Source organism: Ceratotherium simum, chromosome X, assembly GCF_057802395.1.
Source record: "Ceratotherium simum simum isolate JZ-2026a chromosome X, ASM5780239v1, whole genome shotgun sequence".
Lineage (NCBI taxonomy): Eukaryota > Metazoa > Chordata > Mammalia > Perissodactyla > Rhinocerotidae > Ceratotherium > Ceratotherium simum.
Window position 1 is genome coordinate 112,458,454 of NC_141940.1, and position 12,722 is coordinate 112,471,175.

A 12,722-nucleotide genomic window follows, 5' to 3' on the forward strand; every position below is an offset into this window, starting at 1 on the left:
ATCTGAAACTATAAAACTCCTGGAAGAAAATATGGGCAATACACTCTCTGAAATTGGTCATAGAGAGATCTTTTCAAATTCCATGTCTACAGGGACAGAGGAAACAAAAGAAAAAAATAAACAAGTGAGACTTCATCAGACTAAAGAGCTTCTGTAAGGCAAATAAAACCAGAATCAAGATGAAAAGACAACCTACCAGCTGGGAGAAAATATTTGCAAAGCATATATCCAACAAGGGGATAATCTCCCTAATATGTAAAGAACTCACACAACTGAACAACAAAAAAGCAAACAACCGGATCAAAAAATGGGCAGAGGATATGAACAGACATCTTTCCAAGGAAGATATACAGATGACCAATAGGCACATGAAAAGATGTTCAATATCACTAATCATCAGGGAAATTCAAATCAAAACAACACTAAGATATCACCTTACACCCATTAGAATGGCTATAATCACCAAGACAAAAAAAAACAAATGTTGGCCAGATTGTGGAGAAAAGGGAACCCTCATTCACTGCTGGTGGGAATGCAAACTGGTGCAGACTCTATGGAAAACAGTATGGAGATTCCTCAAAAAATTAAAAATAGAAATACCTTGTGATCCAGCTATCCCACTACTGGGTATCTATCCAAAGAACCTGAAGTCAACAATCCAAAGAGGCTTATGCACCCCTATGTTCATTGCAGCATTATTCACTATAGCTAAGAAGTGGAAGCAACCTAAGTGTCCCTTGACTATGATTGGATAAAGAAGATGTGGTGTATATATACAATGGAATACTACTTGGCCATAAAAAAGACAAAATCGTCCCATTTGCAACAACATGGATGGACCTGGAGGGTATTATGTTAAGCAAAATAAGCCAGAGAAAGACAAACACCACATGATTTCACTCATATGTGGAAGATAAACTAACACACGGACAGAGAGAACAGTTTGGTGGTTACCAGGGGGAAGGGGGTTGGGGGGTGGGCACAAGGGGTGAAGGGGTGCATTTGTTTTTTTTTTTTTAATTTTTTTAAATTTTTTTGTTTATTGCAGTAACATTGGTTTATAAGATTGTAAAAATTTCAGGTGTACATCATTGTACTTCTATTTCTGCATAGATTACATCATGTTAACCACCAAAATACTAATTACAACCCATCACCACACACATGTACCGAATTATCCCTTTCACCCTCCTCCCTCCCCCCTTCGCCTCTGGTAACCACCAATCCAATCTCTGTCCCTATGTGTTTGTTTATTGTTGTTATTATCTACTACATAATGAAGGAAATCATGCGGTATTTGACCTTCTCCCTCTGACTTATTTCACTTTGCATTATACCCTCAATGTCCATCCATGATGACACAAATGGCTGGATTTCATCGTTTCTTATGGCTGAGTAGTATTCCATTGTGTATATATACCACAGCTTCTTTATCCATTCGTCCCTTGATGGGCACTTAGGTTGCTTCCAAGTCTTGGCTATTGTGAATAACGCTGCAATGAACACATGGGTGCACGTACCTTTACAAATTGGTGTTTTCAAGTTCTTTGGATAAATACCCAGCAGTGGAATAGCTGGATCATATGGTAGTTCTATCCTTGATTTTTTGAGGAATCTCCATACTGTTTTCCATAGTGGCTGCACCAGTTTGCACTCCCACCAGCAGTGTATGAGAGTTCCCTTCTCTCCACATCCTCTCCAACACATGTTGTTTCCTGTCTTGTTAATTATAGCAATTCTGATGGGCGTCAGGTGATATCTCATTGTAGTTTTGATTTGCATTTCCCTGATAGTTAATGATTTTGAACATCTTTTCATGTGTCTGTTGGCCATCTGTATATCTTCTTTGGAGAAATGTCTGTTCAGGTCCTTTGCCCATTTTTTAATTGGGTTGGTAGTTTTTTGTTGGTAAGATGCATGAGTTCTTTATATATTTTGGAGATTAAGCCCTTATCAGAAGTATGGTTTGCAAATATCTTCTCCCAATTGTTAGGTTGTCTTTTCGTTTTGTTGATGGTTTCCTTTGCTGTGCAGAAGCTTTTTAGTTTGATGTAGTCCCATTTGTTTATTTTTTCTATTGTTTCTCTTGCCTGGTCAGACGTGGTGTTTGAGAAGATGTTGCTAAGACTGATGTCAAAGAGCGTACTGCCTATGTTTTCTTCTAGAAGTTTCACAGTTTCAGGTCTTACATTCAAGTCTTTAATCCATTTGGAGTTAATTTTTGTGTATGGTGTAAGGTAAGGGTCTACTTTCATTTTTTTGCATATGGCTATCTAGTTTTCCCAACACCATTTGTTGAAGAGACTTTCTTTTCCCCATTGTATGTTCTTGGCTCCTTTGTCAAAGATTAGCTGTCCATAGATGTGTGGGTTTATTTCTGGGCTTTCGATTCTATTCCATTGATCTGTGTGTCTGTTTTTGTGCCAGTACCATGCTGTTTTGGTTACTACAGCTTTGTAGTATATTTTGAAATCAGGGAGTGTGATACCTCCAGCTTTGTTCTTTTTCTCAGGATTCCTTTAGCTATTCGGGTCTTTTGTTGTTCCATATAAATTTTAGGATTCTTTGTTCTATTTCTGTGAAAAATGTTGTTGGAACTTTGATAGGGATTGCATTGAATCTATAGATGGCTTTAGGAAGTATGGACATCTTAACTATGTTAATTCTTCCAATCCAAGAGCACGGAATATCTTTCCATTTCTTTGTGTCTTCTTCAATTTCTTTCAGAAATGTTTTATAGTTTTTGGTGTACAGATCTCTCACCTCTTTGGTTAAGTTTATTCCTAGGTATTTTATTCTTTTTGTTGCAATTGTAAATGGGATGGTATTCTTAATTTCTCTTTCTGCTACTTCGTTGTTAGTGTACAGAAATGCAACTGATTTTTGTATGTTGATTTTGTATCCTGCAACTTTACCATATTCGTTTATTACTTCTAAAAGTTTTCTGGTGGATTCTTTGGGGTTTTCTATATATAAAATCATGTCATCTGCAAATAGTGACAGTTTCACTTCTTCCTTTCCAATTTGGATCCCTTTTATTTCTTTCTCTTGCCTGATTGCTCTGGCTAGGACTTCCAGTACTATGTTAAATAGGAGTGGTGACAGTGGGCATCCTTGTCTGGTTCCTGTTCTTAGAGGGATGGCTTTCAGTTTTTCACCATTGAGGATGATATTAGCTATGGGTTTCTCATATATGGTCTTTATTATGTTGAGGTACTTTCCTTCTATACCCATTTTATTCAAAGTTTTTATCATAAATGGATGCTGTATCTTGTCAAATGCTTTCTCTGCATCTATTGAGATGATCATGTGATTTTTATTCTTCATTTTATTAATGTGGTGTATCACGTTGATTGATTTGCGAATGTTAAACCATCCCTGCATCCCTGGAATAAATCCCACTTGATCATGGTATATAATCTTTTTAACGTATTGTTGTATGCGATTTTCTAGTATTTTCTTGAGGATTTTTGCATCGATGTTCATCAGTGATATTGGCCTGTAATTTTCTTTTTTTGTCTTGTCCTTGTCTGGTTTTGGTTTCAGGGTAATGTCAGCTTCGTAGAATGAGTTAGGGAGCTTCCCCCCCTCCTCAATTTTTTGGAAGAGTTTGAGAAGGATAGGTATTAAGTCTTCTTTGAATGTTTGGTAGAATTCACCAGGGAAGCCGTCTGGTCCTGGACTTTTATTTTTGGGGAGGTTTTTGATTACTGTTTCGATCTCCTTACTGGTGATTGGTCTATTCAAATTCTCTACTTCTTCTTGATCCAGTTTTGGAAGGTTGTATGATTCTAAGAATTTATCCATTTCTTCCAGATTGTCGAATTGGTTGGCATATAGCTTTTCATAGTATTCTCTCATAATCTTTTGTATTTCTGAGGTGTCTGTTGTAACCTCTCCTCTTTCATTTCTGATTTTACTTATTTGTGCCTTCTCTCTTTTTTTCTTGGTGAGTCTAGGTAAGGGTTTGTCAATTTTGTTGATCTTTTCAAAGAACCAGCTCTTGGTTTTATTAATTTTTTCTATTGTTTTTTGGTCTCTATTTCATTTATTTCTGCTCTGATTTTTATTATTTCCCTTCTTCTACTGATTTTGGGCTTGGATTGTTCTTCTCTTTGCCGTTCCTTTAGGTGCATTGTTAGATTGTTTATTTGAGATTTTTCTTGTTTGTTGAGATAGGCCTGTATCGCTATAAACTTCCCTCTTAGAACTGCTTTTGCTGTATCCCATAAATTCTGGCATGTCGTATTTTCATTTTCATTTGTCTCCAGGTATTTTTTGATTTCTTCTTTGATTTCTTCGTTAACCCAGTCATTGTTCAGTAGCATTTTGTTTAATCTCCACGTATTTGTGGCTTTTCTGATTTTCCTCCTATAGTTGATTTCTAGTTTCATACCGTTGTGGTCAGAAAAGATGCTTGGTATTATTTCAATCTTCTTAAATTTATGGAGACTTGTTTTGTGGCCTAATATGTGATCAATCCTGGAGAATGTTCCATGTGCCTTTGAAAAGAACGTGTATTCTTCGGTTTTTGGATGGAATGCTCTGTATATATCTACTAGGTCCATCTGTTGTAGTGTGTCGTTTAAGGCCAATGTTTCCTTATTGATCTTCTGTTTGGATGATCTATCCGTTGGTGTAAGTGGAGTGTTAAAGTCCCCTACTATTATTGTGTTACTGTCTATTTCTGTTTTTATGTCTGTTAATAATTGCTTTATATATTTAGGTGCACCTACATTGGGTGCGTAGATATTTACAACTGTTATATCCTCTTGTTGGATTGTTCCCTTGATCATTATGTAATGCCCTTCTTTGTCTCTTTTTACAGTTTTTGTTTTAAAGTCTATTTTGTCTGACATGAGTACTGCTACCCCAGCTTTCTTTTCATTGCCATTTGAGTGGAGTATCTTTTTCCATCCCTTCACTTTCAGTTTGTGAGTGTCTTTAGGTCTGAAGTGTGTCTCTTGTATGCAGCATATATATGGGTCTTGTTTTTTTATCCAGTCAGCCACCCTATGCCTTTTAATTGGAGCATTTAGTCCATTGATGTTTAAAGTAGCTATTGATAAGTATGTACTTACTGCCATTTTTTAACTTTTTTTTTTCTCAGTGTTTTAGTAGTCCTTCTCTGTTCCTTTCTTCTTCTATACAGAATTGATGGTCACTTTAGTTTGACCTCTGTCTGAAAGCTGTACTCTTTAACTCCCCTCCTCCCTCATGTTTTTGATATCATATCTAACCTCTTTGTTGTGCATTTGTATCCATTACGTTCTAATCAGGGAAATAGATAATTTTTCCTATTTGTGGTCTTTTCTTTTCCCCTTAAATCAGTCCCTTTAACATTTCTTGTAGCACTGGTTTCTTGGTGACAAACTCCTTTAATTTTTGCTTATCTGGGAAAATTTTGATCTCTCCTTCCATTTTGAATGATAACCTTGCTGGGTAGAGTATTCTTGGCTGTAAGTTTTTTCCTTTTAGCACTTTAAATATATCGTGCCATTCTCTTCTAGCCTGTAAGGTTTCTGCAGAGAAGTCAGCTGATAGCCTTATGGGGTTTCCTTTGTATGTAACTTGACATTCTCTTGCGGCTTTTAGGATTCTCTCTTGATCTTTAATTCTGGACATTTTGATTATGATGTGTCTTAGTGTGGGCCTCTTTGGGTTTATCTTGTTTGGGGCTCTCTGTGCTTCCTGTACCTGGATGTCTGTTTCCTTCCTTAGGTTAGGGAAGTTTTCATCTATTATTTCTTGAAATAGATTCTCTGACCCCTTGTCTCGCTCTTCTCCTTCCGGGACACCTATAACACGGATGTTAGTGGGCTTGATGTTGTCCCAGAGGTCCCTTAGACTGTCCTCAGTCTTTTTAATTCTTTTCTCTTTTACCTGTTCACCTCGGGTGATTTCTTCTAGTCTTTCGTCCAGCTCACAGATCCGTTCTTCTGTATCCTCTACTCTGCTTTTGAGTCCCTCTAATGAATTTTTCCTTTCCAGTATTGTATTCTTCATTTCTGATTGGTTCTTTTTTATATCTTCCATTTCCTTGTTGACATTCTTACTGAGTTCATCTATTCTTCCCCCTACATCAGTGAGCATCCTTAACACTCTTTGTTTGAACTCTCTGTCGAGTAGGTTGCTCATTTCTGTTTCACTTAGTTCCTTTTCTGGGGTTTTGTCCTGTTCCCTTACTTGGAATGTATTCCTTTGCCTCCTCATTTTGCCTCTTTCCCTGTGCTTGTGTCTACGTATTAGGTAGGTCAGCTACATTTCCTGCTCTTGGATAGATGACCTTATATAAGTGATGGCTTAGGAGGCCTGCAGTGTGCTTCCCTCAGTTCTCAATGTTCCAGGGGTGACCCCTATGGGGTCTACGTGTGTCCCTCTGTTGTGGCCTGTTTGCTCTCCCTATAGGCGCCCAGGGAGGCCAAGTTATGCTCCTGGCCAGCTGTTGTAATGCTCAGCTGCTTGTAGTTGTTGTGGGCCCTTCAGCCTCTTTATCAGGTGTGGGGAGCCCCAGCACAGCTGGCTGTAAGTTCTAATACCAGATTTGTGTTGCAGTATTTCTTTTTAGTGAGTAGGCCCCCAGCCTGGCAGTTAGATTCAGGGCCTTACAATTGCTATAAGCCTCCAGCCTTTAGGTCTCTTGTCAGCTCTCTGAGGATTGCAGCTGGGTGGGGCTGGCCTCAGGCACAGGAGCACCCAATTGTTTCAGGCTTTGGAAGGTGGGGCACACCCCCTTATGTGGGTCTTTGAGAAGCACAAGTCTTCTGCAGCTGACAAGCCCTGCCGCCCACAGGTCCACACACACAGTCAACACAGTCCTGCCCCGTGTGCGCGCCCCGACCTCCCCAAGCGGACCCAGTCTCTCCACGGCAGGAGCCCCACACACTCCACCACTGCCCCACACTCTCCACCTGCTCCTTGTGCACGCCCTGCCCCACTGAATTCGGCTCAGTTGCCAGGCTGCAGAGAATCCAGTCACCAATCTTTGCAGGCCCACAAGTTGCCTGAGGGCTTGTTGTTGGGTGGGGCCAGTCTCTAGGGTGGGCTGCCTGCCCTGGCTGAGCTGGATTAAATCTGTGCTCTAGTGGGTGGGGCAGATCTGGGCTAGCAGGCCTCAGGGAGAACTCCAATGGCGTCTGTGTCAGCACGCCCACACCAGGCCACAACAATGGCCGCCGCCAATGTCCCAGTCCCTGGAGAGGTCTCACCTCTCACCAAGATGCACTCAGGGCCTATCAGGTGAGTCACTTTTCACCAAAGCACTGTGCACCTTTCTTTCTGTTGATTTTAGGTTGCTTTCTTTTTTTTTTTTTTTTTTTTTTTCTTTTAATTTTTGTTTATTGCAGTAACATTGGTTTATAACATTGTAAAAATTTCAGGTGTACATCATTGTACTTCTATTTCTGCATGGACCACATCATGTTCACCACCAAAATACTAATTACAACCCATCACCACACACATGCACCGAATTATCCCTTTCATCCTCCTCCCTCCCCCCTCCCCTCTGGCAACCACCAATCCAATCTCTGTCCCTAGGTTGCTTTCTGAAATGGGTGAGTTTGCACGCGGGCCCTTTAAGAGCCGGTTTTAGTTTCTTTGTGAACCAGCTTTTCTGGGGGTACTCCCCAATGCTTTAGTAGCAGGCAAAGTCAGATATTATGCCACTCATCTCGATTGTGCTGGGTCCACAAAATATCCACCGAGGAGGCACTCCCCGGCTCAGGGCCCCGCGCCTCCAGGGAGGGCTGTGGACCTGTGGGCTGCTCCCGGGTGGCCGTGAGGCACTGCGGCTTGTGAAGGTGGCGTTTTTCCTCTCCAGAAGGGAGTTTCTGCCTCTTCTACCTCAGTTAGGATTGTCCGTTGTTGCAGGAGTTCCTCTTATCCAGTTTTCAGTTCTGTCTCAGGGGTAATTTTTCCACGAGTAGTTGTAAATTGGTTGTGTCCGCGGGAGGAGGTGAGTTCAGAATCTGCCTACGCCGCCATCTTGACTTCCTCCCAGAAGTTATCTGCTTAGAGAGGGTTATTGAAGTCATGGGCATAGAGGACATCAAACCTATCATCTGATTGAAACGTGTTGAAAACTTGAAATTTTCGACTGCTTGAGACGTGAAAGGGAGTTTTTCCTCCTTCCTCCTTTCTCTCCTACCCCAAGCTACCCATTCAAATGCATGGAACTCCATAGGCCAACAGAGCCCAGTTGGAAAGTCTGATCTAGATTAATCTGCTCATTTGTCAGATGAACAAACAGATCTAGAGACAGAAGTAGCTGAGATCAAACTTGAGCCTATGTCTCCTGACTGCTACCTCATCCAGTCACTGCTCAACATACTCAGAGTTACTGAAAGCCTGTATCTTTTGTTTTCTTGTAGTAGAAAAAAAACTTAGTTACCTTTCTATCTGAAACTCCATAGAAAGAAATAGACCTTCTCTGCAATCTTACTGAAATAATTGTAGAAACTATATTTACAAGATCAACCAAGAAAGATAAATCTTTTATAATACATTGATGCAAAACAATGGTTGGACAAACTTCTTTTTAATTTTCAGAGATGTGAGACACTAAAAGAAGCAATTTGCTCCCTTGGTAATATCAAGGAATTCCCTTCCATTTATTCTATCTGAGACAGCCATGAACACACTTCTGAATGTTTTAATTTCAATTGTATCCAAACAATAATGTCAATCTGAGACATCAATGGCTCCCAAGATTATTTATTTTAAGACAATCCTAATACTGACCAGATACCACAGGCTTCCATGCTTCAACTTCTTCAATACTGATTTGAAACGTTCTGTTGAGGAATGATGTTTTACCAAATGGCTTTGCATCTTTATAAAATAAGCCATATTTGAATTCATGACCAAGTTATCTTCAGCCTTACAATGTGTCCTGACAATGCATCAAAGAGTGGATTGTTTTGGTGGTCCCCAAAGTTTGGTATGAGGATCACTGGTGATCCATAATGGTCCTTATAGTCCTATAGTATGAATGTTCTATAACTTAACAATGACCACATTTTCATTCCCTTAGAAAATCATTGGTATCTTTAATGAATGATCATCTGTCAGCCACCCCTCCCACCCTTGCACACACATATAGGTCATGGCTAATTTGACAATCACTGAGCAACCGATCTTAGGGAAGCCAGTATAAATTGATTAGTGTCATATGCCCAGGAGACCATACATCCCAATTTGCCCAGAACAGTCCTGGTTTGTACCTATTGTCCTAGCTTAATTATTAACAGTGCCTCTTTCACTCTCATATAAGTGTCCTGGATTAGATGATACCTAAGTGTGCATCACTAATCTATTGTAATTTGCTTTGCTCAAAGATTGAGTATATTAGATTTTCACTTTCCACCATTTGAATTGAAAAATGAAATTAGACTCTTATGATTAACAGTGAAGCCTGAGACTGAAAATTCTTGAAGCAGAGAGAAGTGGGAGGGTCATAATAGGCCATGAGTGAGTCAATATTATGAGCAATGCAAATTTATGAATATGTAGGAGCTCCAAAGTTGGGAAAAGATCTGCAGAATGGAGGGTGAGAAATTAGTTTGGAGGGGAGGGGAGAGGAGAAGAGACTTGCAAAGAAAACCAGCATGTTTTATGTAGTAGTGGAACCTCATAGTGAATACTCACGAGATCCCAATGCCAAACCCATTTGCCATGAGATTGAGTCTCATTCCAGTGTCAGTTCTTGGATTCCTATGGGATCATTTCTCCCTTAGTGATTATCCTAGTTTAAGTTTCCCTAGAAACAGACCTTAGGACAAGAATTTCAGCGCAGGTAGTTTATTTGCGAAGTGATCCCAGGAAGCACTGGTAGGGGAGTGTGGAATTGAGACAGAGAAGGGAAGTAAGCCAATACAGATACTTTCACGAGCATATTACTGCTGTAGGCAACTGGGGCTCAATCATACTGGGGACCCCTGGAAGACAGCGTAAAGGAAAACTCAGTCATCCACCCAAGGGGAAAGGAAGTTGAGATCTTTATTCACCACTCCTAGTCATCATTTGTGGATGGCTGCTCCCAAGACTGTTAATTTCTTAGCACTTCTGGCCTGCCCCTTGCATAGACTAGGCATGCTTCTATGGTCAGAGGAAACTCTCAGGCAGATAATCCTATGTGCTTGAAGTAAGACATCATTAACAGGAACACTGAGTACCAAAAGGATATAGATGGGCACTGACAGAACCTGCTACACTGATCATGTTTCAGGTAGCCTGAATGTGTGTCTCTTTATTGTTATGGAAATTGCCTAAGACAGTCCCCAATCCTTTATTTATTTCATTCTTGCATTCCCAAAATACTGAGCAGCATCTGTCATACTATTACATTATATGAGTTTAATTGGGATAATGGAAATAAGTAGTACAGATCACTTTAGTAAGGGTATTTGACCCCACAATAGTGGCCTCTTAATTTATAGAATATGTGAGAAATACTGATTTATTAGTATGAACCATAGTGATGTTGAAATTTCCATCAAATTTATATCTCTATTTATTCAATGCTAATGAGAATCATTTTCTATCTTTCTTTCTCTTTCTTTCTTTCTTTCTTTCTCTCTCTCTCTCTCTTTCTTTCTTTCTTTCTTTCCTTCTTCTTTCCTTCTTTCTTTCTTTCTTTTTCTTTTCTTTCTTTCTTTCTTTCTCTCTCTTTCTTTCTCTCTCTCTCTCTCTCTTCCTCCCTCCCTCCCTGCCTCCCTTCCTCTCTCTCTCTCTCCCTCTCTCTCTCTTTGTTTCTCTCTCTCTTTCTTTTTCTTCTTTCCTTCCTTCCTTTCTTTCTTTATTTCTTTTTTTGGTGAGGAAGATTGGTCCTGAGCTAACATCTGTTGCCAATCTTCCTCTTTTTCATGAGGAAGAGTGGCTCTGAGCTAACATCTGTGCCAATCTTCCTTCACTTTATATGTGGGATGCTGCCACAGCATGGCTTGATGAGCAGTGTGTAGGTCTGCACCTGGGATCCAAGCCCATGAACCCCAGGCTGCTGAAGCAGAGTGTGTGAACTTAACCACTATGCCACTGGGCCGGCCCCCCATTTTCTTTCTTTTTTAAAAAGTAAAATAGAGGGGCCAGCCCAGTGGCACAAGCCGTTAAGTGTGCATGCTCTGCTGCAGCAGCCCGGGGTTCGCCGGTTCAGATCCCGGGCATGCACCAATGCACCGCTTGGCAAGCCATGCTGTGGCGGTGCCCCATATAAAGTGGAGGAAGATGGGCATGGATGTTAGCCCAGGGCCAGTCTTCCTCAGCAAAAAGAGGAGGATTGGCAGATGTTAGCTCAGGGCCGATCTTCCTCACAAAAAAAAAAGTAAAATAGAATGTTTTGTCTCAAACACTCAGTGAAATCTGTCTACATGTAATAGTAGAAAAATGGACTACCTTACATTATGGCTTGTAACTAAAAAAAATAATAAGGAAAAAAATGGAGATTTAGATCCACAACTTGGATCGTGGATCCTGATTAATTTAGTTGCAAACTTAGTATTGGACTTCGAAATTCCACTCTTTGGGTCAGATGACAAAAATTTTCCATCATTGAGGCCTGTCTTTATTCACCCTTTCATTTTTCTTTAGCACACCATAACAGATTTCCTCATCAATATAATAGGAATACTACATTCCGTAGCATTCACTGTTATAGAATCAACTGAACCACAGCACTCTTTATTATATAGAAGTGTTCCACCTACCTACCCACCCTGCTATCTACCAACCTGGCTTAGAAGAAATCTTGGCCATCAACAAGAGATGGTTAGCTCTCTCCATGAGCAAATAGGATGGTTTGTTGGTAATATGCTGGAGCCAGTGTTTTGAGAGCCAATTTTACATATCTTTCCCCCACTCTGTGTTCAGTGATATCATGTTATTAGCATAAAATTGACCATGGTGGGAGTATTTACACCATGAGAATTGGCAAACACTATGAATCAGGCCTTTTTTTTTTGCTGATGGCTAGTTGTTAAAAATTTACCAGCCTACCACTGGTTTTCCTTTCTCTTTTCATTTTTTTTTTCCTCCAACTTTATTGAGATATTATTGACATACAACATATGTAAATTTGAGGTGTACAATGTGATGATTTGATATACATATATATTGTGAAATGATTACCACAATGAGGTTAGTAAACACCTCCATTGTCTCATATAATTATCATTTTTTGTAGGGATAACATTTAAGATCTATTCTACTAACAACATAACAACAACAACATTCCAGTAAATATTACAGTATTGTTAATTGTAGTCAACCATACTGTACATTAGATCCCCAGAATTTATTAATCGCATAGATGGAAGTTTGTACGTTTTGACCAACATCTCCCATATTTCTCCCACTTCCTAGCCCCTAGCAACCACCATTCTACTATCTGTTTCTAAGAGTCCACCTTTTTTAGATTCCACATGAGTGAGAACATACAGTATTTGTGTTTATGTAACTGACTTATTTATTTAGCATAATGCCCTTGAGGTCCATTCAAGTTGTTACAAAAGGAAGGATTTCCTTCTTTTATATGGCTGAATAATATCTCATCATGTGTATATGTATATACATAAAACTACATTTTCTTTATCCACTCATCCATCAATGAAAACTTAGGTTGTTTCCATGTCTGGCTGTTGTGAATAATGCTGCAATGAACACAGAGGTGCAGATATTTCTTCCAGATAGTGATTTCATTTCCATTGACTATATACCCAGAAGTGGGA